This window comes from Callithrix jacchus, chromosome 12 (assembly GCF_049354715.1).
Source record: "Callithrix jacchus isolate 240 chromosome 12, calJac240_pri, whole genome shotgun sequence".
Lineage (NCBI taxonomy): Eukaryota > Metazoa > Chordata > Mammalia > Primates > Cebidae > Callithrix > Callithrix jacchus.
This window is the reverse complement of record NC_133513.1, coordinates 27716087-27742816: the sequence shown is the minus strand read 5'-3', so window position 1 is coordinate 27742816 and position 26730 is coordinate 27716087. Positions and strand designations below refer to the sequence as shown.

The following is a 26730-nucleotide window of genomic DNA, read 5'->3' as shown; positions in this document are numbered from 1 at the left end:
ATTCACAGAGAGAAGACTCTGGAAATTGACCACTGTTTAGCTTACTGTCTACAAACTGATATAGTTTGATTGTGTGTCCACCCAAATTTCATTTTGAATTATAACTCCCATAATTCCCATGTGTCATGGGAGGGACCGGTGGAAGATAATTGAATCATGGAGGTGGTTCCCCCATACCACTCTCATGGTAATGAATAAGTCTCATGAGATCTGATGGTTTTATAAAGGGAAAACCTTTTCACTTGGCTCTCATTCTCTCTTGTCTGCCGCCATGTAAAAAGTGCCTTTTCCCTTCTGCCATGATTGTAAGGCCTCCCTAGCCATGTGAAACTGATTCCATTAAACCTCTTTTTCTTTATAAATTACCCAGTCTTGGGTATGTCTTTATCAATAGCATGAGAACAGACTAATACACTAATAATGGACAACTGACTTGATTCAGAAATGGGATGGCTTGCACCTCAGGCATTCTAGAGCAGTTCATGCCTGTGGCTCCAATAAGAATGTCAAGGTCACTGGATTGCATTTTTCATGTTTTCTTTCCTAATTTGATTTTTGAAATAGCTGCTATGCTACATTTACATAGCTCAAAAATCAAAACAACAGAAAAAGATATTTCCAAAAAGCACTAATCTCTTTCATCTCTGCCCATTGTGTTCTCCTTCTGCTCATAGATGGTCACATTTAATACTTTTTGTATCTTCTTCCAGTGTTTTTTTTTTTTTTTTTGACGGGCGTTTTTGCTCTGTTGTCCAGGCCTGAGTGCAGTGGTGCTCACTGCAACCTCTGCCTCCTGGGTTCAAGTGATTCTTCTTCCTCAGCTTTCCGAGTAGCTGGGATTACAGGTGCCTGCCACCACGCCTGGCTAATTTTTGTATTTTTAGTAGAGACAAAGTTTCACCATGTTGGCCAGGCTGTCTTGAACTCTTGACCTCAGATGATTCACCCACTTTGGCCTCTCAAAGTGCTAGGATTACAGGTGTGAGCCACTGCACCTGGCCTTCCAGTGGTTTATTATTATTATTATTAGAGATGGAGTTTTGCTCTGTCACCCAGGCTGGAGTACAATGGCACATTGGCTCACTGCAACCTCTGCCTCCCGGGTTCAAGTGATTCTTCTGCCTCAACCTCCCAAGTAGCTGGGATTACAGGCGTGCGCCACCACGTCCAGCTAATTTTGTGGTTTAGTAGAGATGGCGTTTCACCATGTTGGCCAGGCTGGTCTCAAACTCCTGACCTCAAGTGATCCACCCACCTTGGCCTCCCAAAGTGCTGGGCCAGTGGGTTTAATGCAAACACAATCAACTGTGTGTGTGTGTGTGTGTTAATCATACAGCAGGTAGCATGCTTTTTTATATGCTGTGTTGACAAAAAGAGTCAAAGTGTAAAATACTTAAAGAGATTGATTTTGAGCCAAATATGAGTGACCACTGGGCCATGACACAGCCCTCAGGAGATCCTGAGAACATGTGCCTAAGGTGTTGGGCTGCAACCTGGTTTTGTACATTTTAAAGAGATGTAAGGTGTCAGTCAATACACGTAAGATGTACATTGCTTGAATCCTGAAAGATGCGACAACTGGAAGTGGGAGCTTCCAGGTCATAGGCAGGTTCAAAGACTTTCTGATTGGCAATTGGTTTAAGAGTTATTATCAATAGAAAGAATATCTGGGTTACGATAAGGGGTCATGGACACCAGTGCTTTGTGATGCAGATGAAGCCTCCAGGTAGCAGGTTTCAGAGAGAATAGATTACAGATGTTTCTTAACAGACTTAAAGAGCCCGTCCATCCATAATTCCAAAAGGGAGGAGGATATAATGAGGGATGTCTGGTCCCCTCTTCCCATCATGGCCTGAACTAGTTTTTCAGGTTAGCTTTGGAATGCTATGGCTGAGAGAAGGGGTCCATTCTGATGATTGGGTGGACGGGCTTAGAATTTAATTTTGGTTTACATCTGCTTTTTTCCCCCCACTGAACAGTGCACTATATTGTGAAGATATTTCCATATCAGTGCAGAGACAGCTTCCTCATCGTTATTTATATTTGTTATGGCTGCAGAGTAGGGTGTGCTGGCTCCAAAGAACTGATTGTTAAACCTTCAAGTTTGTGAACCAACTGATTTCACACAGGTGGCTTGAAACAGGCCATGGAGGTAGTATTTGCACAACAGAAATGGGCAAATTCTCTACCCCAGGCTCCTGCTTAGACAGCTGGTTGTTACACATCTATTGCACACCACCCATTGTGTGGATATACCAGGGTTCGGGCAACCAGTCTCCCATACATGGATACCTGAATTGCTTTAAATATTGTATTTTATGGCTGGGCATGGTGGCTCACACATATAATCCCAGCACTCTGGGAGGGTAAGGTGGGCAGATACTTGAGGTTAGGAGTTTGAAACCAGTCTGACCAACACAGTGAAACCCCATCTCTACTAAACACACACACACACACACACCCCAAAAACCAAAACTAAAAAGAACGTAGCTGGAGGTGGTAGTGGACGCCTGTAATCCCAGCTACTCAGGAGCCTGAGGCAGAAGAACCACTTGAACCTGGAAGGTGGAGGTTGCAGTGAGTCAAGATCATGCCATTGCACTCTAGCCTGGATTACAGTGAGACTCAGTCTCAAAAAAAAGCAAAAAAAAAAAAAAAACAAACAGACAACAACAACAAAATATTGTTTTTGTTACAAATGATGCTTCAATGCATGACTGATATCTGACGTGAGAGAGAAGAGAAAGGGGATTGTGACATCCACTAGGATAGAGATTACAGTAAGCCCCCAGCCATTATAAGGAGTGGGGTTCTTGGAGCAGCTGTGTCAAGATGCAGGAGCTTGTCAGAAATGCAGACTCCCAGGCCCCGTGCCAGAACTGCTGAATCCCTCCAAGGGGTTAATGTGCACTACAAAGATTGGGAAGCACTTCCCTGACTGTGTGTGTGTGAGTGATTGATTCTGTTCTTTTTCTTTGTAGCGATGGGATTGTGCCATGTTGCCCAGGCAAGTCTCGAACTCTTGGCCTCAAGTGATCCACCTGCCTCAGCCTCCCAAAGTGCTTACACTCCCTCCCAAAGGGATTACAGGAGTGAGCCACAGCACCCAGCGTATCGATTATATTCTATTAAATTCCTTTTTGTTCTGAGGTCTTATTTAGTTTTAAGAGTACAATTTTATCTTTACCTGTTTAGAAAAATTAGAAAATACAGGTGACACATTACTAAGAAAATCCTAACTTCCTTTCCTTCTGTGCAGAGTTGATTACTCTTAACCCCTTTGAGTGCCCATTTCAGATCTTTTTCTGCGCATGCATACATGTGTGTTAAATCAAGTTTAGCCTAAAGCTGCCTCCTTACATATGCTGTTTGCCTAAAGAGTTCTCTGTATATCGCACACTGTAACCTAAGCGGAGGTGTAAACACACTGTAACCGGCTCTTGTGCCACTCACCTAATTTTAGCCCATCAGAGGTGGTTTGAATGGTTTGCCCGGCTAACTTTCAAAATTTTTTTGTAGAGATAGAAACTTGCTATGTTACCCAGGCTGTTCTGGAAGTCCTGGCCTCAAGCCATCCTCTTGCCTCTAAGGTGGAGCTTTTAACCCTTTGTGTGCCCCCCTTCCCCAAGCCACTGCCCAGTGCCTTAATGGGTAAAGGGAGGGGGAAGGGGAGCGCTGAGAGCCCCCTTGTGGCCGACCTGGGTAGTGCGTGTGCCCAGGCTGGGTGGGAACAAGGAGCGTCAGAATAAATAATTGTAGCATTGCAGGTAGGGTACGGATTTGGAGAAAGGAGACCACGTACCCACAGGCACGAGCGTGCACACACACGTACGCACATGCACACACACCTGCACACATACATGCATGCACACCCTACTAGAAGTGTGCAGCCAAGGCTGCACAAGGCTGGTTCCCCAGAGCAGGAGCAAAGTCTGTTTATTTGCGCCGACCTCCCCTGTGACTCCATCCCTGGTTGTCAGCTTTCTGTGTCCCTTTCCTTGTAACTATCGCCCTTCCAGAGCCGAGAGAGCAGCAGAGCTCTTGCTCTGGCCTAGACCTTACATGCTTGAAGCTGACAGCCAAAGAACTGCCCTAGGATTCTGGGCATTAACTCTGACCACTAATGGTTTCGAAACCAGGTTCCCTAGCAACGAGGCTACATCCTCACCCTGGGAAAGAAAGCAAAGTCAGGACCCAGGTTCTCCTGAGCAGTGTCTATGCTGCCACCTGCCCAGAGTGCAGGGGCATCCTCTTCTAATAGTGGCATTTATGGAGCGCTTACTGTATGCTGGGACCTGCCTGTGCTTCTGCTTTATCTGATTTGATCCTATGGCAACTCTCTGACATGGATTAAGCGCTCACTTGAGTGGATGCGTGATTAGCTTTTCCAATTAGATTTTCTTATTCTCCCGTTAGCTCCCTGACCTCTTTTTTTCCCTTTTTCTTTTTCTTTCTCTTCCACCCAGATTTCAGAGGACTGTTTTTATCTCTCTCTCTCTTTTTTTTTGGTAATCTCGCTCTTGTCTCCTAGGTTGGAGTGCTGTGGCACAATCTTGGCTCACTGCAACTGCCTCCTGGGTTCAAGCGACTCTCCTGCCTCAGCCTCCCAAGTAGCTGGGATAACAGGCACTTTGCCACCACGCCTGGCTAATTTTTGCATTTTTAGTAGAGACAGAGTTTCACTATGTTGGCCAGGTGGGTCTCAAACTCCTGACTTCAAGTAATCTGCCTGCCTTGGCCTCTTAAAGTGTTGGGATTACAGGTGTGAGCCACCATGTCTGGCCTAGTCTCTGTGTTCCTGACACCCTGGCTTCCTTGCTGTTACTAGACCACTCTAGGGGCACTCCTGGCTCAAGACCTTTGCAAGTTTCCTTTGCCTGAACTCTTCACCCAGATAGCCATGTGGCTGGCTCCCTTCCTTATTTCAGGCCGTTATTCCAGCCTCCCCTTCTCAGCAAGGCTTCCCCAAACACCTTGTTTAAAATTACAGCACTCCTTCCCTCCCTTCTTATTCTTTTTCCCTACTTAATTTCTCCCAAGCACTCATTATCTTTTCCTGTTCTACCCACAGTACTTCCTGGTCTTGGTCATTGTTTGTCTTCTTCGCTTGGATCTGCACCCCTTCTCCCCTTCCAGCAGGGATCTGTCTTCACCGCTATTTCCCTGCTGTCTGTGCCAGGGCCTAGTTAGATGCTCAGTGCATATATATTGAATATATTCTGAATATATGAAAGAACAAATGAGTTCCCTTTCTACAGAGGAGGAGATTGAGGCACAGAGAAAGGAGCCCATCACCTGTCCAAAGTGACATGGCAAATAAATGACAGCCATGGGATTCTAGTCCTTCTAAGCTTGGAAGGTCGGGTTGCCTGGGAGAAAGGCTGGATGGATCTTTTCTGATGATCACTAAAGTAAGTTGCCTTTGAGTGAAAAGGATTCAGTACCTGAAATTTGCAAACTGTTTATAAGCAAGTGCAAAGAAGCCCTTGCTGTCCTGCCTTCCTGCCTGGGAGATGGCTCCAGGTAGCTCCAGGCTTCAGGAGGATGTGCTGAGATGGAGCTGTGGATGTCATCTTTGTTGTTATTTTGCTTCTAGAGATGGAAGCTCTTTTCCGAGCCTGTTTGTAGGGACATCTGCATATACGAGCCACCTGTCTGGTAAGTCCTTCCCATGCTCTGAGGCCTGTACAGCAGAATCCGGCCATGAGCTCAGGGCTTTGTCTATACCACTGCAATTACATGGTTAATTGTGCCATTGTGTCCATTAGCTGACACAATCAGGGAGTGAATTAACTTCTGCTTTTCTGGCTCTATTTTAAAGGCATTTTTAAATGCTTATTTTTTTTGAGCCTCTGTGCTCTTCAGAAATTAAATTTAGACAGTGATTTTATTACCCTTTTTATTTAATTTATCCTAACGGTTGCATTCAAGCTGTGAACCAGCTGTTGACTTTGAAAAAACATTGTTCAATTTGAAGGGAACATTTTAAAACTTAATGTAATGACTGTAAGTAATTACTATGGCAGTTACACTTCTCAGCATTGTGCGTCACATAGGGTGTAGTGGGGATTTGAAGTAATGCTCCCAGTTGGGCTAGGACAAGAGGCAGGCAGCATGGATCCGGGGCAGAGGGACCAGCTGACCACACACACATGTTACCTCTCCCGCCTAGCCGGGGCCAGGCCCTCGGGGGGAGTTTGCAAGAGACCCAGGCTTAGCTGAGCACGTGGAACCATTGCTTAGCTCCTAGCTCCTGCAGCCCTCCTTCCAGCCACTGAATCTCATTGCAGGGCTTTGCTCTGTTCACTCCTTCTTCCATGGACAGAGGAATCTAAGAGGTGCTGGATTGGATGGAATTCAGGGGCTCAACTTGCACAGACCCTTTTCATGAGTCCCTTTCTGCCTTTGTATTCATTCATCGACTCATCTACTCCATCACTTTGGTAGACTGTGTTGGAAATAAATGCTCGGTCCCACAAAGAAAAATTAACACTGAGACAAAGGATCTTTCAGCAAAGCAGTTTTTACTTCCTGGACTGCAGGAAGGGTACCCTTGTTAGCCATCGTGCTATGAGAGTACAATGAACAAAGGAAACCACACAGCTTTAATCCTTGTGCATTTGGAGTGGTCCTTACTGCTGTGTCTGATCTCCATTGGCTGGAGCCAGACCTCACAATCTAAACTAAAACTTGATTGGCTAACAACTTAAAACTTTCTAAACAGGTAAAAGTAATGGAGAGCTGGGACATGCCCATGAGCACGTCCAGCACAGATATTTTGGTTAAAGTACAAGGACATAGAATGTACTATGTGCCTGTAAGCATGGCATGTTTGACAGTTACATAGGATAGGGCTTAACAAAGTTAACAAGAAAGAAAACTTTAAAAACGAAATTTTCTATTTCCCACAATTTGCAAAGGAGATGGCACAAATGCTTTCTATGCCTGCGTGTGCAATGCACTTTTCCCATTGAGACATGAAGTTCGGTTGTCCAAATCTTAGATTTCAGCTTGATGACGTGATGACCTTTAGTCACCAGGATCTTAGCAAATGCGATGCCGGCAGAGGCTGGAGAAGCACCTGCACATTGGTCTTCTCTTGCTGCCCTGAGACCTCCGTGTGAAGAAACCCAGGATAGCCTGCTGGATGACGAGAGGCCTGGTGAAGCCCAGTTGAGCTGGCCCAGCTGATGTGCCCCCCTGGAGCCAGCCTGCTGAGCTGTGAGTGAACCACCTTAGATATCAGCTCCAGTGAGCTAGCCCAGCAAACCTGTTGAATCATGAGCTAAATGAAGCAATGATTGTTTTAAGCCACTATGCTTTGGGTGGTTCACTGTGCAGTAAGAATAAACTGAGACATCGCCAAGTATTCAGTGAGCGCCTGATCTGTGCCAAGCATTGAACTTGGCCTTGGGGATGTGTATCCCTGTGGTAGGCATAAGATCCGGGCTGGTCTGTGAGAGCTCTCCATCCCCTGACCACAGCCTCCTGCTCCCTCGTCTGCCTTTTGCGTGGGGTTGGCAGTCCGTGCTCTCTTGCCTCGCCCTGCTCCACAAACCTGCATGGTCTCTGGGTCCCAGGTGCAGCTCCAAGTCTCTCCTTATCGTCACCCTGAGATGGGCAGCAGGACTTGCCGGAAGGGGTAGTAGAGATTAGTAATTGGTGATTTCAGGCTAACGGGCAGTTCAAATCCCAACTTGTCTGTTTATTACCATTTACTGTTGTGAAAATAAGTAATTCAAATGTAAGCTGTTGGAACTTTAAAGCATTTTGAGCCTTCAGGGAATGTGATTATAGGACCTGAACCACATGAGAGGCAGCTGTAACTTGGGCGCCTGTTACCTTTGTTTCTCTGGTTAGATTAGTCTTTTTAATTAATTAATTAATTTATTTTAATTATTAAAATATTTTGCTAATCTTCTCTGTATCATTCCAATTTTAGTATATGTGCTGCTGAAGCGAGCACTAGATGAGTCTTTCCCTTTGTTTGCCTCTTCAATTTCAGCTTGATTACGTGATGTAATTGTAAATGTTGTGTTGTAAGTGTTGTGTTGTGTTGTACAGGACTAAAGGGCACCAGAGAAGACTCCTTCTCTCTTAGCGGTTGATATTCACTATAGATAAACTTCCCTTTCTCTAGTCTTAGCTACTCAAAAGGCTGAGGTGGGGGGATTGCCTGAGCATGGGAGTTTGAGGCTGCAGTGAGCTGTGATCGCACTACTGCACTCCAGCCTGGGTGACAGGGCTGGACCCTGTCTCAGTAAGAAGGAAAAAGAAACTTGCAGCTTGGTGAGGATGCATCCATTGACCTAAGCTCACAAAAGTGGGATTGGAATCACACAAAGACCTTTCGGCTATCATTGTCTAAGATGGACTGTGGAATACAGTCTCTTAAATTGGACAGGAAAAGAAAACAAACTATAACTAATACAATGGTCATAACTCATCAACCTGCCTAGTATAGAAAACGTTATAATCCCACTGAATGTCTTTGTTTTCTGCCTGTATAAGCAGGACCTAAACTTTTCATCTTGAATCACTGACCCTAGTTCTTTGGAGTCTGTGTTACGCAAATGACCATTCTCAGCTTTGTGCTTGAATAACGGTTTTTGGTTCTTTTGATTATTTCAGGCTGACACTGTCATGAGCATGAATGGTTGCTATGGATTGAATGTTAGTCCCCCCTTGCCCCCATTCATATGTTGAAGCCCTAACCCCCAAAGTGATGGGATTAGGAGGTGGGGCCTTTGGGAGGTAGTTAGGTCATGAAGATGGAGCCCTCATTAATGAGGTTAGTGACCTTATAAAGAGTCATAAGGCTGTGCGAGGTGGCTATGCCTGTCATCCCAGCACTTTGGGAGACCGAAGTGGGCAGACCATGAGGTCAGGAGTTTGAGACCAGCCAGGCCAGCAAGGTGAAACGCTGTCTCTACTAAAAATACAAAAATTAGCCAGGCATGGTGATGCGTGCCTGTAGTCCCAGCTACTCAGGAGGCTGAGGCAGGAGAATCGCTTGAATCTGGGAGATGGAGGTTGCAGTGAGCCAAGATCGTGCCACTGCACTTCAGCCTGGGTGACAGAGCAAGATTGCATCTCAAAAAAAAAAAAAAAGAAGAGTCATAAGAAAGGTGATGTGTCTCTGCCCTGTGAGGAGTCAGTAAGAAGGTGGCCATCTGCAAACCAGGAAGAGAGGCCTCACCAGATACCAAATCTGCAGGCACATGGCTTTGGATTTGGCCACACAGCTGACACTGACCTTGATCTGAAACTTTCAGTCTTCAGAAGTGTGAGAACTAAATGTTGAATCACCCAGTTAATGGTATTTGTTATAGCAGCCTGCACTAAAACAATGGTAGAGTCGGGCTGTCTGAATTCCAATCCCACTTTAGTGAGCTTAGGCCGACGGATATATCCTCACTAAGTCTCAACTTACTTTTTTCTTTTTATTGAGATAGGACCTCATCCATCACCCAGGCTGGAGTGCAGTGGTGTGATAATAGCTCACTGCAGCCTTGAACTCCTGTGCTCAAGTGATCTCTAACCTCAGCCTCTTGAGTAGCTGAGACTACAGGCGTATGCCACCATGCCCAGCTAATTTTTTATTTTTGGTAGAGGTAGAGGCCTTGCTGTGTTGCCCAGGCTGGTCTGGAACTCCTGGCCTCAAGTTATCTTCCCCCTTGGCCTTTCAAAGTGCTGGGATTACAGGCATGAGCCACTGTCCCTGGTCTTAAGTTTCTTGTCTGTAGCATGAGAGTGATACCACTCCATTCATAGGACTGCTGTGAGGATTAAAAGAGATAGAGCATCCCTTAGTTCAGGACCTGGCACATAATAAACGTTCATTCAATGAAACCTAGTATCATCACTGCTGGCTGTGTGATTTTGGGCAAATTATTTTACCTGAGTCTTGGTTTTCTCTTTTAAATGGACAGATATCGTATAACCTATCACTGACCACCTTGGGTTTTTTTTTTTTTTTTTTTTTGAGACACTGAGACGGCGTCTCACTCTGCCGTCCAGGCTGGAATTCAATGGCATGATTGTGGTTCACTGCAACCTCTGCCTCCCGGGCTCCAGGGATCCTCCTGCCTCAGCCTCTCGAGTAGCTGGAACTACAGGCATGTGCCATGACACCTGGCTAATTTTTGTATTTTTTGTAGAGACGGAGCTTTGCCATGTTGCCCAGGCTGGTCTGAAACTGCTAGGGTCAAGTGATCCTCCTGCCTCAGCCTCCCAGTGGGATGGTTTAAAGAGGAGAAATGAGAAGTGCCTTTAAGGCACTTAACACTGGAAGTTGCCCTATATGTGGCAAATATTGTTTTTTGCTGTGAATATGATTATCAACTAATCAAGGTGGATTACTTGGGAGAGCTCCTGGGCTGAGGCTGGCTTTTCACCTCCTAGCAGTGAGCACTCTGGGGTTTTAAGGAAGACTGCCTTTTGCCCTACATGCACGTATATCTTTGCTCCAGCATCAGCTATGTGGTGGCCAAACTGACTTACCATGTGGTTTATGGCCTCCATTTTCCCACGTATAAAATGGAGGTTTCTAAATGACAAAGTTTTCAAATTATGCACGTTCTCTGATCGATTGGTAATGTCTGTCAGGAGCTGTGACTCCTGATGCTTGCCCCATCCAGGCTCATCAGGAGAAAGTGCCATAGTTGATTAATGATGTCTGCAGTGTATGTGAGACAGGAGAATGAAGTGTATTTTTTGACACTGATGAGTGGTCTTTTAGGGGTCTCCTGGGGATAATAAGATTCAGTCAGTTTGTGGATTTCTGACCTTACAAGTCTATCTATTAGCTTTAGTGTTGTTGGAAGATGAACATTGTTCATCTTCATATTCTCAAGACCTAGTGAGGAGTCTCCAACCCTTGGCTCAGGCTATCCTCCTGCCTCAGCCTCCCAAGTAGCTGGTATTACAAGTGTGTGCCACTGTGCCCAGTCCAAGTGAGAGTCTCAATTCTTAAATGGTCTGGAAGGAGAGGATTTGTGGCCAGAGAGACCTGGAATTTCACCCCAGAGCTGTTGTTGGTCAGCTGTGTGACTGTGCAGCAGTGAGCATGAGTGAGTGCTGTTTGCTGAGTATTCTGGCTGTATTAGTCCATGCTCATATTGCTACAAAGACATACCTGAGGCTGGGTAATTTATAAAGAAGAGGTTTATTTGGCTCATGGTTCTGTGAGGAGGCATAATGCTGACATCTGCTTGGCTTCTAGGGGGGCCTCAGGGAGCTTTTACTCATGGCAGGAGGTAAAGGGGCAGCAGGCACATCACACAATTAGAGCAGAAGCAAAAAGCAGGGGTGCTACACACTTTTAAATGACCAGGTGTCATAAGAACTCCCTATTACGAATACAGCACCAAGCCATGAGCAATCTGCCACCATGATTCAAATGCCTCCCACCAGGCCCCACCTCCAGCACTGGGAAGTACAATTCAACATGAGTTTTGGACAGGGACAAATTTCCAAACTATATCACTGGCTCTCTCACTTCTAGAAAATTAGGAAGGATGGTTGGGTAGGATCATGTGACTAGCTCTGACCAGTGAGGGTGGAGCAGAAGTGAGGCCCTTCAGGGATCTCTTTCCTTCTCTGGTAATGACAAAATAACTGCTCCAGACAGAGCTGCTTGATCAGCCTGGGGCCCAGAGTGGCGGGGTCGTGGGGGGCTCCTTAGGAAGCACAGTGTAGGTGGAGACTAACTTGTGAACTTTACCAGGCCGTGTTCTTAGTACCTGCACTCATGTGGGAGGAAGAAAGCACAATCGGGAAGACAGGAGTGGGTTCCACACAAAGCCCTGAGGCTTGTGGTCCTTCAGTGATGTCCCAAGTTGCAGCAATCATCTGGACTTTTATACCCCCATGTCAGTGGCTCGCTGGATGCAAGCTACCCCTATGGAAGGGGAGGAGTCATTCCAACACTTCAGGCGGCTGAGGTGGGTGAATTGCTTGAGCCCAGGAGTTTGAGACCAGCCTGGGCAACATGGCAAAACCCCATCTCTACCAAAAATACAAAAAAGTCAGCTGGGCATGGTGGTGCAAACCTGTAGTCCCAGTTACTTGAGAAGCTGAGGTGGCAGGATCACTTGAGTCTGGGAGGTTGGGGCTGCAGTGAGCTGTGATCTTGGCACTGCACTCCAGCCTAAGCAACAGAGCAAGGCTCCACCTGAAAGAAAGAAAGAAAGGAAGGAAGGAAGAAAGAAAGGAAGGAAGGAAGGGAAGTGATCTTAGGCGAGATGGAGCTCAATAGAGCAAGACCCTATCTCAAGAAAAAGAAAAAGGAAGGAAGGAAAGAAAGAAAGAAAGGGAGGTGATCTTGGGTAAGATGGAGCTCTTCGGCTGAAGGTAATTCCTACAGAGGGCTGACAGCTGAGGACCATGGGGGAACTCCAGCCGCTGGGGGAATATAACAGAGGCATGCAGGAATTTTCTAAACTGGCTATTAAATTCGACCATCATTAAAAATTAAATTACGTAAATTTGTAGCTAAACACATTCTGTTAAAAACAAAGGAAAGAAATACCCCCAACCCACCACTTCCTGCTTTATTGCATTTTACTACTAGCTAAGTTCTTGAATGTATTTATGTGCATTGTATCTGTGAGATGGAAATATTACATAACAGTGTGCAAATACACACTTCTTTCCCAGTTCTTCATGCAGTGACCTCACTGTTCAAGCTTGACATTGGCCATCACAGGAGCATTTATACCACCAGAATGGGCAAACACTTCAAATCGGGGCTCTATTAATTGTTTGGGTTCTTGTATCGACCTGAGAAAGCAATGGAAGCAAAAGCAAATTAAACTGAAAAGTGTCATCTTGGTAGCTGTTACATTGTGAATAGCAAAAAACCATTCTGGAGTCATAGCTGAATTCCAACCCTAGAGGGGATATGGAAATAAGAGTTGTATAATAAAAATCAACAAAAGCTTTCTGTTAGAATCATTTGGCTGTGGGGAATTTCCAGTAAAGAGTGTTGTATATTTTATAACTATTTGTAAACTGTATGCTATACATCTTTTATCAGTAAAATTTATAATCAAGATATGTATATACACACACGCATATACATTATCTACTCTCACAGAATATTCATTCACCAGCTCATCACTGGGGACTATGTTGGTGCTTCTGTCCTTAAGGGGTTATCTAAGAAGTGGATGATCCTGTCCACTAGAGGAGGTGGCCTGGAGCAGAGTCACTGTCAACTCCTGATGGACATTTAGCTTGAGTGAGAGCTAATCTTAGGCTCTCTGTTATTTCACTCTAATGAGATTTTTGGGACTGTTTGTTATGGCAGCATAACCTAGACTATACTGACTGATACACTTAAGCAAAGGCACTTGATTCACTGGGTTATAGTTTCTTCATAATAGTACCTCTTTGTAGGGTTTCAGAGAGGACCAGAGGTGATGTCTATGTTTTCTTTGGCATTCAGTGAGCACTAATAATCTCAGCTGTTTTCACTGATAGCAGTTTCTTAGTACATGACTCATATTGACTTGTTTACCGGATGGAAAATTCCTACAAGCCATCTTTGTACAGTTAGGCATGAGGGCACAGCTGTTTGTCTCTCTCTCTTCTCTGTCTACATTCTCTCCACCCTTCTCTGTGTCTTTCTCTGCATTTGTGTCTGGGTCCAAATCACAATCCAGAGGACTGAACCAAAGGCCACCAGTCTCAGCTGGGATGGGCAGCTCTTCTGTTAACTGCCCAGTTTTGTGGCTGCCGTGGCTCTGTCCCCTGGTCTCCTGAGTGGAATCAAATTCAACCCCGAGGAACAGTGGAGAGGAAGGCTGTAAAGGTTAATGTCCTGAGAAATAGCCTGGAGGTAGCGGCAGCAGGCAGGAATAACAACTTTAATACAAAATAAAAACAGGTGGATGAATCACTGCCAGGCCTCGCACAGGTCTGAGCAGCACACACGGCAGCTGGGGCCAGAGGCTGGCAGGGAGAGTCAGTCACTGAACCTCAGCCTCTGCGGGGCAGACCAACCCCCTCGGTGATTCTACGCTGCAGCCAGGATTCAGGATTTCGATTCTAATCGTTTTAGATGGTACCACAGGCACAAGACGTGTGTCTCAAGAGGCTGCTGTGAGGATAAGGCATGGTGTTTAATAACTTATTAAAGGCCTGTCAGGAGGGGACCCATTAAATTATGTTGCATCCATAACTGTTGACAATTGTGAGACAGATTTACACCTACTGTTATGGCACAATGTCCAATAAATATTAAGGGGCAAAGCAAGATGGTGCAAGTCCTCATGGTGTGTCTCCTTTGAGGAGGGGAGTTTGGGGGGTATATTCACATATGCTTTGTTATTGCGGGGGCTAGAAATGGGAACAGGTGGGCTGGGTGTGCTTTGTTATTGCGGGGGCTAGAAATGGGAACAGGTGGGCTCATGCCTATAAATCCCAGCACTTTTGGCGCTGAGGTGGGCGGATCATGAGGTCAGGAGTTCGAGACCAGCCTGACCAACATGGTGAAACCCTGTCTCTACTAAAATACAAAAATTAGCCAGGCGTGGTGGCACTTGCCTGTAATCCCAGCTACTCAGGAGGCTGAGGCAGGAGAAATGCTTGAAACCTGGAGGTGGAGGTTGCAGTCAGTGAGCCAAGATCGCACCGTTGCACTCCAGCCTGGGGGACAGAGTGGGACTCCATCTCAAAAAAAAAAAAAAAAAAGAAAGAAACTGGTTACACATCAGAAAGATGAAAGGAACCTGCCGATGCATGTCTAGGACTATTCAGGCTCATTCTGTGTGGGGGAGTCAGGGAGAGAGATGTTTAGACACAAAGTGGATTTGAATGCTCCCTTGCCATGGCTGTGCCTTGTCTCTGCCAATGCTGTTAACTACCAGGCCTCCCTGTGGTTATTGTCAGGCCTCTGCAATCTTAACTTATTCAAAGATTACCCCAACAACAGACCCCTGTAGCTGTCTGGATGCCATCCTGGATGGGTTTCTTGGTTTCTGGAGGGTTCTGGTTTTGGGTGCCATGATCTTTAGTGCCTGGTATGTTGCTTGAGGTCCCAGTGGCCTTGTCGAGGAATCCCATGGGCTTAGGGCTCAGAGGCGTTTGACCCAGAGCAACTCCATTGAGTAGGGGCTGGGTAAATTAAGGCCAAGACCTGCTGGGCTGCATTCCCAGGGGGCTAGGGATTCTCAGTCACAGGATGAGATGGGGGGTCCACAGAACTGGTATCGCAAGATATAGGTCATAAAGTCCCTGCTAATCGTACAGGTCGCAGTAGAGAAGCCCGCCGAAAGGCACCAAAGCCAAGATGGCGGTGAAAATGCCCTCCGGTCATCCTCACTGCTCATTATAGGTTAATTATAACGAATTAACTTCTAAAATACACTTCCTCTAGCGCCATGACAGTGTACAAACGCTGTGTCAATGTCCAGAAGTTACCCTATGTGGTCTAAAAAGGGGAGGAACCCTTAGTTCGAGAATTGCTCACTCTTTTCCTGGAAAAACTCATGAATAATCCACCCCTCCTTAGTATATGATCACAAATAACTATAAAAATAGCCAACCAGCAGCCCTCTGATTAGAGCCAGAGAAGGGCTGAAAAACCCAATCAGTGCAACTCCCAGGCTGCACTCTCACCACTGCACAAGCTACATCGCCCTGTCCTGGCCCAGAGGGGCAAGAAAGCCACATTCACCGTGAGGACGTGGGGCGTGGTGAGGCTGCCAAAGAGGGAGGCAGTAAGTGCTGTGGGAATGCACAGAGGGAAGCGGCTCTGCCTGGAGAGCTGGAAAAGGATGGGTTATGAAGCAGGAGTGCATGGCTGGATGGGTTAGGGAGGGTTGGCGCACCGAGAAGTTTGGAAGGGGGCAGCATACGCAGCAAATGGAGCGAGGCTGCTGGGATAAGGGATGGGGTGTAGACAGTGCGGGAGTGGGACAAGATGGGAGGCAGGCAGCCTCTCAAGATTCCCTCAAGTCTCAGGCTGAGGAGTTGGGGTTTTCTTTACTTAGCGGGGCTTTAAAGCAGGAGAGCTCGTAAGCAATGGTCATATTCTGTGTTTGGGAGCTGCCTCAGTCCAATAGCATCAATGGCACATCCATAGGGATAGAAGAGATTTAGTTTGGGAACTGACTCATGACTGTGGAGGTTAAGAAGTCCTCCATCATATGCTGTCTGCATGCTGGAGAACCAGGAAAGCCAGTGGTGTAATTCAATCCAAAGCCAAAGGCTTGAGAGCCAAGAGTCCCAGAGTCCAAATGCCTGTGGGAACTGGGAGCTCTGATGTCAAAGGCAAGAGAAGGCTGGGTTTTTCAACCCTTCTCTGGCTTGGTGGGGGGAGAGAAAGGGAGAGAGGAGAGAGAGGGAGAGAGGAGAGAGACAGGGAGAGTGAGGGGGAAGAGAGAGGGAGCAAGAGGGAGAGAGAGAGGGAGAGAGAAAGGGAGAGTGAGAGAGGGGGAGAGAGGGAGAGAGGAGAGAGACAGGGAGAGTGAGAGGGGGAGAGAGAGAGGAGAGAGACAGGGAGAGTGAAAGAGGGGGAGAGAGGGAGAGAGGAGAGAGACAGGGAGAGTGAGGGGGGGAGAGAGAGAGGGAGCAAGAGGGAGAGAGAAGGGGAGAGTGAGAGGGGGAGAGAGGAGAGAGACAAGGGAGAGTGAGAGAGGGGGAGAGAGGGAGAAAGGGAAAGAGGAGAGAGACAGGGAGAGTGAGAGAGGGGGAGAGAGGGAGAGAGGAGAGAGACAGGGAGAGTGAGAGGGGGAGAGAGAGAGAGGAGAGAGACAGGGAGAGTGAAAGAGGGGGAGAGAGGGAGAGAGGAGAGAGACAGGGAGAGTAAGAGGGGGGAGAGAGAGAGGGAGAAAGAGGGAGAGAGAGAGGGAGAGAGAAAATTCCCTTCCTTTTCCTTTTTGGAAAGGACGTCTGGGTCTTCAAGGATTGGGTGATGCCCACCCCCTTGAGGGAGGATGGGTCTTCTTCAGTCCATCCGCTGATTCAAATGCTATTCTCTTCCAGAAACACCCTCACAGACACAGTCAGAAATCATGTTTTACCAGCTATCTAGGCATCTGTTACCCCAGTCATGTTGGCACATAAGATTAACCATCACATGAGATGACCCTGGAGGTGGCTGGGTGCAGTGGCTCATGCCTGTGATCCCAACCATTTGGGAAGCCGAGGGGGGAAGATCACTGGAGCCCAGGAGTTTGAGACTAGCCTGGGCAACATAGTGAGACCTGTCTAAAAAAATTAAAGTAAAATAAAATAAAGGATAAACAAGAGGAAGGCAAACGTGGAGGCAGAGAGACCAGTTAGGAAGCTACTGTGATCATCCATTCTGGAGAGGATGTTGGCTCAACTCAGGTAGCAGTGGGAAGCGGGAGGTGCCGTCAGAGTTTAGCGATGCTAAAGAGGAGGTCTTATCAATAGGACCTGGTGATTAGATGTGGGGAAAGAAGGGGAGGGTAAGTCAGTTGGGGCCTGACTGACCAGGCATAGTGCTTCATACCTGTTTTCCCAGTTCCTTGGGAGGCTGTTACAGGAGTATCACTTGAGGCCAGGAGTTCAAAATCAGCCTGGACAACGTAGTGAGACTCTGTTTTTAAAAAAATAAAAAATTAGCTGGACATGGTGCTGTGTGCCTGTCATCCCAGTTACTCTGGAGGCTGAGGCAGGAGGATGGCTTGAGCCCAGGAGTTCAAGGCTGCAGTGAGCTATTATTGTGCAGCAGTCCTCCAACCTGGGCAATAGAGTAAGATCTTGTCTCCAAAAAAATTGTTTTCAAAGAATATTCCTGACTGATCCTTGGGTAACCGTGTGGATAGAGGTTCCAAAGTAGGAACACAAGAAGATAAGTGGAGAAGGGGATGGAGAGATTTTGAGGGTAGTTGAACCCAAGGTACCCAGGGGACCTCCAGGTGGAAAAGCGCAGTGGGCAGTTGTATATGGAGTTCAGGAGAGAGGAAAGGCTAGAGGTATCATTGGAGCAAGTGACAGAAGGAACCTCCTCTGATTGAGCCTGGAGAGGCTGCAGGAAGAACAGCCCCCTTTGAACACTGAGTCTGTACCAGGGTGGCTCCTGGGCACCTGGATATGTCCTTGGACAACTGAAACGCTTAGGAACACTTTGTTGGCACCAAATGCCTAGGGATTCAGCCAGGAGCATCTGGAGACTTACAAGACAGAGACCACAAAGAAACCCTTCAGATTCTGGAAGCCACTAGAACCCAGTTTGGTCCCACCGCCTTCCTTAGGCTAAAGCTTTTTCTCCTGGCTGCAAGTTCTGGGCCAGCTTCCACTGGGTATGCGATCCTGGTTCTTGCTGATGTCATGAAAACCCTGGAAGAATTTAGAGTGGCATAGAGAAAGCGTTGCAACCTTGATCTAGTCTCACCCCCTTCCTGGGCTCGGTGGTCAGAGTGGACTAAAAGCTGATTTCCTCCTTTCTCGTTCCTTCAAACTCCATGATGTTTTGGCCCCTTCAGTGCTCCTGCATGTGAATCAATTCCCAAATAGGAAGATCATCCTCCAGATTTACTTCCTTAATCGGGTAGACCTGATGGAGAAGGGTGAAGCTGGAAAAGCTCAGGGCAGAACCAGGTTTGAGGTGGACTCTGTAGTCCTATCTTTTCCGAAGCCTCTGGAGCAGAAAAGAGTGTCGAGTAACTTCCTTGCAGCTGTGTCCTTGAGCAGCAGGTGAGAGAGCAACGCCTTAGTCTCGTCCCGCAGGAACCACCTCATTTGCATGCATTGGAAACAATTTTTGCAAATTTAATTAATCACAGTTTATATGCTAATAACTCTTGAAATATTTTTATGGGTAAATAATGGATATTCTTTGCTGTGGGGGGAGTTCACTGGTTCCAACGTTCACTTATATTTTATTTTCCATTGAGTGATCAGGGACTGAGAGTGATACCTACAGTTGGGATAGGAAGAAAAAGCCGTGATAGTTGTTTTGGGATGAGGCCTGAAGAAGGTTGGATTTCTCCAGTAGGTGCTTGGGGTCAAGGTGGGGCAGCTGAAGAGACCAGTCCCCAGTATGACTACTTTTACTTCTAGGCCTCCTGGTTAAAATACCATGATGATCATTCTGCTATGTTAATCGTCATCACCACTCCCACTACCACAAATCATTACCACACTTATCATCACCATCACCATCATCATCACCATCATCATCACCATCCACCACCATCACCATCACCATCACCATCACCACCACCATCACCATCACCATCCACCACCATCACCATCACCATCCACCACCATCACCATCACCATCCACCACCATCACCATCACCATCACCACCATCACCATCACCACCACCATCACCACCACCACCACCATCACCATCACCACCACCATCACCATCACCATCACCACCACCATCACCATCACCATCACCATCACCACCACCACCACCACCATCACCATCACCACCACCATCACCATCACCATCACCACCACCATCACCACCACCATCAGCATCACCATCACCATCACCATCACCACCACCACCATCACCACCACCATCACCATCACCACCACCATCACCATCACCATCACCACCACCATCACCATCACCATCAGCATCACCATCACCATCCACCACCATCACCATCACCATCACCATCACCACCACCATCACCATCACCATCCACCACCATCACCATCACCACCACCACCACCACCACCATCACCATCACCACCACCATCACCACCACCATCACCATCACCACCACCATCACCACCATCACCACCACCATCACCATCACCACCACCATCACCATCACCATCACCATCCACCACCATCACCATCACCACCACCATCACCACCACCATCACCATCACCACCACCATCACCATCACCATCACCATCCACCACCATCACCATCACCACCACCATCACCATCACCATCACTATCCACCACCATCACCATCACCACCACCATCACCATCACCATCAGCATCACCATCACCATCCACCACCATCACCATCACCATCACCACCACCATCACCATCACCACCACCATCACCATCACCATCACCACCACCATCACCATCACCATCAGCATCACCATCACCATCCACCACCATCACCATCACCATCACCACCACCATCACCATCACCACCACCATCACCATCACCATCACCACCACCATCACCATCACCACCACCATCCACCACCATCACCATCACCACCACCATCACCATCACCATCACCATCCACCACCATCACCATCACCACCACCATCACCATCACCATCAGCATCACCATCACCATCCACCACCATCACCATCACCATCACCACCACCATCACCACCACATCACCATCACCACCACCATCATCATCACCATCACCACCACCATCACCATCACCATCAGCATCACCATCACCATCCACCACCATCACCATCACCATCACCACCACCATCACCATCACCACCACATCACCATCACCATCACCACCACCATCACCATCACCATCACCACCACCATCACCATCACCATCAGCATCACCATCACCATCCACCACCATCACCATCACCATCACCATCACCACCACCACCATCACCATCACCATCACCATCCACCACCATCACCATCACCACCACCATCACCATCACCATCACTATCCACCACCATCACCATCACCACCACCATCACCATCACCATCAGCATCACCATCACCATCCACCACCATCACCATCACCATCACCACCACCATCACCATCACCACCACCATCACCATCACCATCACCACCACCATCACCATCACCATCAGCATCACCATCACCATCCACCACCATCACCATCACCATCACCACCACCATCACCATCACCACCACCATCACCATCACCATCACCACCACCATCACCATCACCACCACCATCCACCACCATCACCATCACCACCACCATCACCATCACCATCACCATCCACCACCATCACCATCACCACCACCATCACCATCACCATCAGCATCACCATCACCATCCACCACCATCACCATCACCATCACCACCACCATCACCACCACATCACCATCACCACCACCATCATCATCACCATCACCACCACCATCACCATCACCATCAGCATCACCATCACCATCCACCACCATCACCATCACCATCACCACCACCATCACCATCACCACCACATCACCATCACCATCACCACCACCATCACCATCACCATCACCACCACCATCACCATCACCATCAGCATCACCATCACCATCCACCACCATCACCATCACCATCACCATCACCACCACCACCATCACCATCACCATCACCACCACCATCACCACCACCATCACCACCACCATCACCATCACCATCAGCATCAGCATCACCATCCACCACCATCACCATCACCATCACCATCACCACCACCACCACCACCATCACCATCACCATCACCACCACCATCACCACCACCATCACCATCACCATCAGCATCACCATCACCATCACCATCACCATCCACCACCATCACCATCACCACCACCACCACCATCACCATCACCATCCACCACCATCACCACCACCATTACCATCACCACCACCATCACCATCAGCATCACCATCACCACTACGATTATTAAAATGCAAGCCAGTTTCGTTACCACCACGTCTTCACCCCTACCACTATCACCTCCACCATCACCATTTCCATCATCTCCACCACTAACATCACCCCCATTCCCACCCGCCACCATCACTGTCATCACTTTTTATTTACCTCCGTTATCACTACTGTCATTGCCACCCACTGTCATCGCCACCACTATCACCACTATTTTCATTACCACTCTCGTCACCTCCATCATCATTACCATCATCACCACCATTTTTATTGCCATCATCACACATCACTGCCACCATTATCATCACCTCTGTAACGGCGGACACCATCACTGTCATCACCAACATTATTATCGTCACCCATCACAGCCTTCCTCACCAGTACCACTGTCACCATTATTATGGTCATAATCATACCATCTCAACCTTCACTACCTTTCTGTACCTTGGGGATGCTCCTCCCTTCCATCCAGAAACCCAGCATCATCCCCGCCTCCTCCTTCTCCTTCCTTCTCCTGTCTACACAGCCTTACTTTCACACATCTAATCAATCATTAAATCCTGTTGAGACTGCCTCCTGCATAGCTCCTCAATTTATGTCCTCATCTTTCCTTGTATTTCCTGAGTTTAGGCCTTTACTTGCTCTACTGCAAACCTTGTCTCTCTTTTTCTCTCCAGGGTGGTGCTAGAGTAGCTTCCCCATATGGTAATCTGACCATCTCACTCCTGTGATGAAAACTTCGTCTCATTGCCTCATTGCCATCAGCGATACTCCAACTACAGTAGTATGTAAAGTCTTTCAAGGAAAAATATTCTATAGACCCCATACTGACTTCAACATTTGAATTTTTCATATGACTTACTTATTTACAAACAAAACTAGGTATTAACTTGTTGGCACATGCTGTGCTTCATTGAGTCTGAAGCAACATCCATTGTAAGATGCATTATTATTTTATGTCGCATTTAAAAGGGAAAAAGTGCTGTCAGTTGGAATTGTAAGAGGCTGTAGATTTTAAGATGCATCCCAATTTCAGAGTTAAAATGGGAAGAAAATTATGTTTTAGTATCAATGACAAAAGGAGTTTATGAACAAGGCTAAACAAATCAGAAACTAAGCACTAAAAGTGATAAAATTCGAATTAGCATGATTTATTTAATATGGTAGATGATGTTGTTTTGCTGAACTACACTGCCGCTTACTCAAAATGAATTGCTCTTCTAGCCCAGGTGATTCTGAGCTTTGATTCCTTTATTACTTTGAGTGGCATGGAAACTCAATTCTTCCACCGTTTTTGTCTCTGAGACTCTATCTTTCAAAGGATATTCCAGGCACCTAGCTAGCCCTGAGAACTAAATAAGTAACTTGTTAAATGAGAAGGGAGTAGTAGCCTAAAACAATAGCTGAGGAAGTTAGACTCCCAGAGATGTCTGTTTTCCTTAGAGAAACTGAACATCTTAACATAGCTTCCTGAATTGTCTTTCAGATGCTCAGATCCCTACAGGGGACCCTCCACCAAATGGCCAGAACCACTGACATGTAGGCCACAGATAAGGGGAAAGGGAACACTACACTCTAACTGTTGCCCTTTGTTCTAAGTTTCCTCCTGCGGGGGCTTGGAGGAAGTTACTCCCCCTTGCCAGTTAACAGTTTTCTACTGACTCAAAATTTTAAACAAAGCTTCTCTTTCTTAACCAATTGCAAATCAGATCTTTGAATCTACCTGATGTTGTTTTGCTGAACTACACTGCCGCTTACTCAAAATGAATTGCTTGCTTCTGTGTCCAAATCTCATCTTGAATTGTAATCCCCATGTGTTAAGGGAGGGACCTGGTGGGAGGTGATTGGCTTATGAGGGCAGTTTCTCCCATGCTGTTCTCATAACAGAGAGTGAGTTCTCAAGAGAACTGGTCGTTTTAAAGTGTGGCACTCCCCGTTGCTTGCTCTATCTCTCTCCTGCCGCCTTGTGAAGAAGGTGCCTACTTCCCCTTGACTTTCTGCCATGATTGTAAGTTTCCTGAAGCCTCCCCAGCCATTCAGAACTGTGAGTCAATTAAACTTCTTTTATTTATAAATTACCCAGTCTCATGTAGTATCTTTACAGCAGTGTCAGTTGCTGTAATACACTACCTATAACCTGTAAGCCTCCACTTCAAGATATCCCACCCTTTTAACCTAAAACCAACCATGTAACTTCCATGCATTGATTTATGATTTTGCCTGTAGTTTCTGCTTTCCTGAAGTTTACCCATTTTTAAAAATCCCTTATCTGCCCCAGATCTGGTGGCTCATACCTTTAATCCCAGAACTCTGGGAGGCCAAGGTGGGAGGACTGCTTGAGCCCAGGAGTTCAAAACTAGCTTGGGCAACATAGCAGACCTCATCTCTACTAAAAATAAAAAATTACCCTGTGTGGTGGCAGGCACCTTTAGTTCCAGTTACTTGGGAGGCTGAGGCTAGAGGATCACTTGAGCCCAGGAAATCGAGGTGTAGTGAGCTATGATCATATCACTGCACTTTAGGGTGAGCAACAGAGGACAGAGCAAGACTCTGTCTAAAGAAAACCACCATCACCACCAACAAAAAAACCTTACCTTGCAGGTCCTTGGCTTATAGCCACTGGGGAGTTTGGGTCTTAAGCATGACCTGCCCTGATTTTCCTTGCTAGGCACCCTACAATAAATGCCTTTCTCTCTATCACCACAAACACCTCTGGGTGGGTATCTGGATTTGCTTCTCTGGGTGAGTAAACCTCAGTTCGGTTCTAGAACATGACTGGCGTTGCAAACCATTCAGTTGGTCTTTATCTGACACAAACACATCATTTATATGTCAAGTCTACACCCACCTTTCCCCCTTTATCCTGGGACAATTAAAACATTACTTCTTTTCATTTTTTTCCCAGTGGGTTTGTCAATAGAACACAGGTGTTGTCAAAACTACTTCTAAAAGCCAAAACGGTAAAGGAAATAACTCATATCCACATTATCAGCATTGGACTCATAGATTCAGGCAAGTCCATCTCTACTGGCCATCTGATCTACAAATGCAGTGGTATTGACAAAAGAACCATTGAAAAATTTGAGAAGGAGGCTGCGGAGATGGGAAAGGGCTCCTTCAAGTATGTCTGGGTCTTGGATAAACTGAAAGCTGGGTGGGAACATGGTATCACCATGGATATCTCCCTGTGGAAATTTGAGACCAGCAAGTACTGCTCAAATATCATTTATGCCCCCTGGACACAGATACTTCATCAGAAACATGATTGCAGGGAAATCTCAGGCTGACTGTGCTGTCCTGATTGTTGCTGCTGGTGTCGGTGAATTTGAAGCTGGTATCTCCAAGAATGGGCAGAGCCGTGAGCATGCCCTCCGGCGTGCACACTGGGTGCGAAGCAACTGATTGTTGCTGTTAACGAAATGGATTCCACTGAGCCACCCGACAGTCAGAAGAGATGCAAGGAAACCGTTAAGGAAGTCAGCGCTTGCTTTAAGAAAATTGGGCTGGGGGCTGTGGCTCATGCCTGTAATCCCAGCACTTTGGGAGGCTGAGGCAGGTGGATTATCTGAGGTCAGGAGTTTGAGACCAGTCTGGCTAGCATGGTGAAACCCCGTCTCTACTAATACAAAAATTAGCCCGGTGTGGTGGCGCGTGCCTGTAATCCCAGCTACTCAGGAGGCTGAGGCAGGCGAATTGCTTGAACTCAGGAGGTGGAGGTTGCTGTGAGCTGAGGTTGTGCCATTGCACTCTAGCCTGGGCAACAAGAGTGAAACCCTGTCTCAAATAAATAAATGGGCTACAAGCCCGACACAGTAGCATTTGTGCCAATTTCTGGTTGGAATGGTGGCAACATGCTGGAAAGTATAACGTGCCTTGGTTCAAGGGATGGAAAGTCACCCATAAGGATGGCAATGCTAGTGGAGCCCACTGCTTGAGACTCTGGACTGCATCCTATCACCATCTCGTCCGACTGACAAGCCCTTGCGTCTGCCTCTTCAGCATGTCTACAAAATTGGTGGTATTAGTACCGTTCCAGTTGGCCGAGTGGAGACTGGTGTTCTCAAACCTGTTATGGTGGTCACCTTTGCTCCAGTCAGTGTTGCCACTGAAGTAAGGTCTGTTTAAATGCACCATGAAGCTCTGAGTGAAGCTCTTCCTGGGGACAATGTGGGCTTCAATGTCAAGAATGTGTCTGTGGAGGATGTTTGTCATAGCAACATTGCTGGTGACAGCAAAAACGACCCACCAATAAAAGCAACTGGCTTCACTGCTCAGGTGATTATCCTAAGCCATCCAGGCCAAATCAGTGCTGGCTACACCCCTGGTCTGGATTGCCACATGGCTGACACAGCATGCAAGTTTGCTAAGCTGAATGAAAAGATTGATTGCTCTTCTGGTCAAAAGCTGGAAGATGGTTCCTGAAAAGCCCATGTGTATTGAGAGCTTCTCAGACTGTTCACCTCTGGGTCGTTTTGCTGTTCATGATATGAGACAGACAGGTGCCATGGGTGTCATCAAGGCAGTGGACAAGAAGGCTGTTGGAGCTGGCAAGGTCACCAAGTCTGCCCAGAAAGTTCAGAAGGCTAAATAAATATTATCCCTAATACATGCTACCCTGGTCTTAATTGGTGGAAGAACAGTCTCAGAACTGTTTGTTTCAATTGGCCAGGTAAGTGTAATACTAAAAGACTTGATAATGATAACAATGCATTGTAAAACTTTCAGAAGGAAAGGAGAATGTTTTGTGGACTTTTTTTTTTTTTCATGTGGCAGTTTTAAGTTTTTAGTTTTTTAAATCAGTACTTTTTAATGGCAACAACTTGACCAAAAATCTGTCACAGAATTTTGAGACTTGTTAAAACAAAGTTTAATGAGGAAAAAAAACCCCACACATTATTACTAGACCTGAAAATGATCACAAATCAAATCATTGGATGGATTCCATGCTGGTTGTCAGGGCGATGATCCAGAATGTGCTAGTATTTGTGAACACACTAAAATTTTAATAAGTTCTTGCTGAGCACTTATAAATCCCTAAATGTAAATCTGCAAGCTTTTAGGGAGACTTTAATGACAGTTTTGGACTCCAGTCTTCAAGACAAGATCTGTTTTCTAGCATGTTCCAGCTCTGCCTTTTCTCTGGCTCTTTCCT

General features: G+C 46.7%; 1 long non-coding RNA gene and 1 pseudogene across 4 annotated transcripts in view; both read left to right on the top strand.

Annotated features, from left to right (window-relative positions):
- The window catches only part of LOC118146222 (uncharacterized), an 86833-nt gene that overhangs the window by 46535 nt on the left and 13568 nt on the right, over window positions 1-26730 (top strand). The window contains exon 5 of one of the 4 annotated variants that reach the window (XR_008475390.2): window positions 2982-3156. The exons of the other annotated variants lie outside the window; for them this stretch is intronic. This is a non-coding gene — a long non-coding RNA (uncharacterized LOC118146222). Of the gene's footprint in view, window positions 1-2981; window positions 3157-26730 lie in introns of those variants that run through there. 4 annotated transcript variants of the gene reach the window in all.
- LOC100894929 (putative elongation factor 1-alpha-like 3) lies at window positions 11872-26241 on the top strand (annotated as a pseudogene).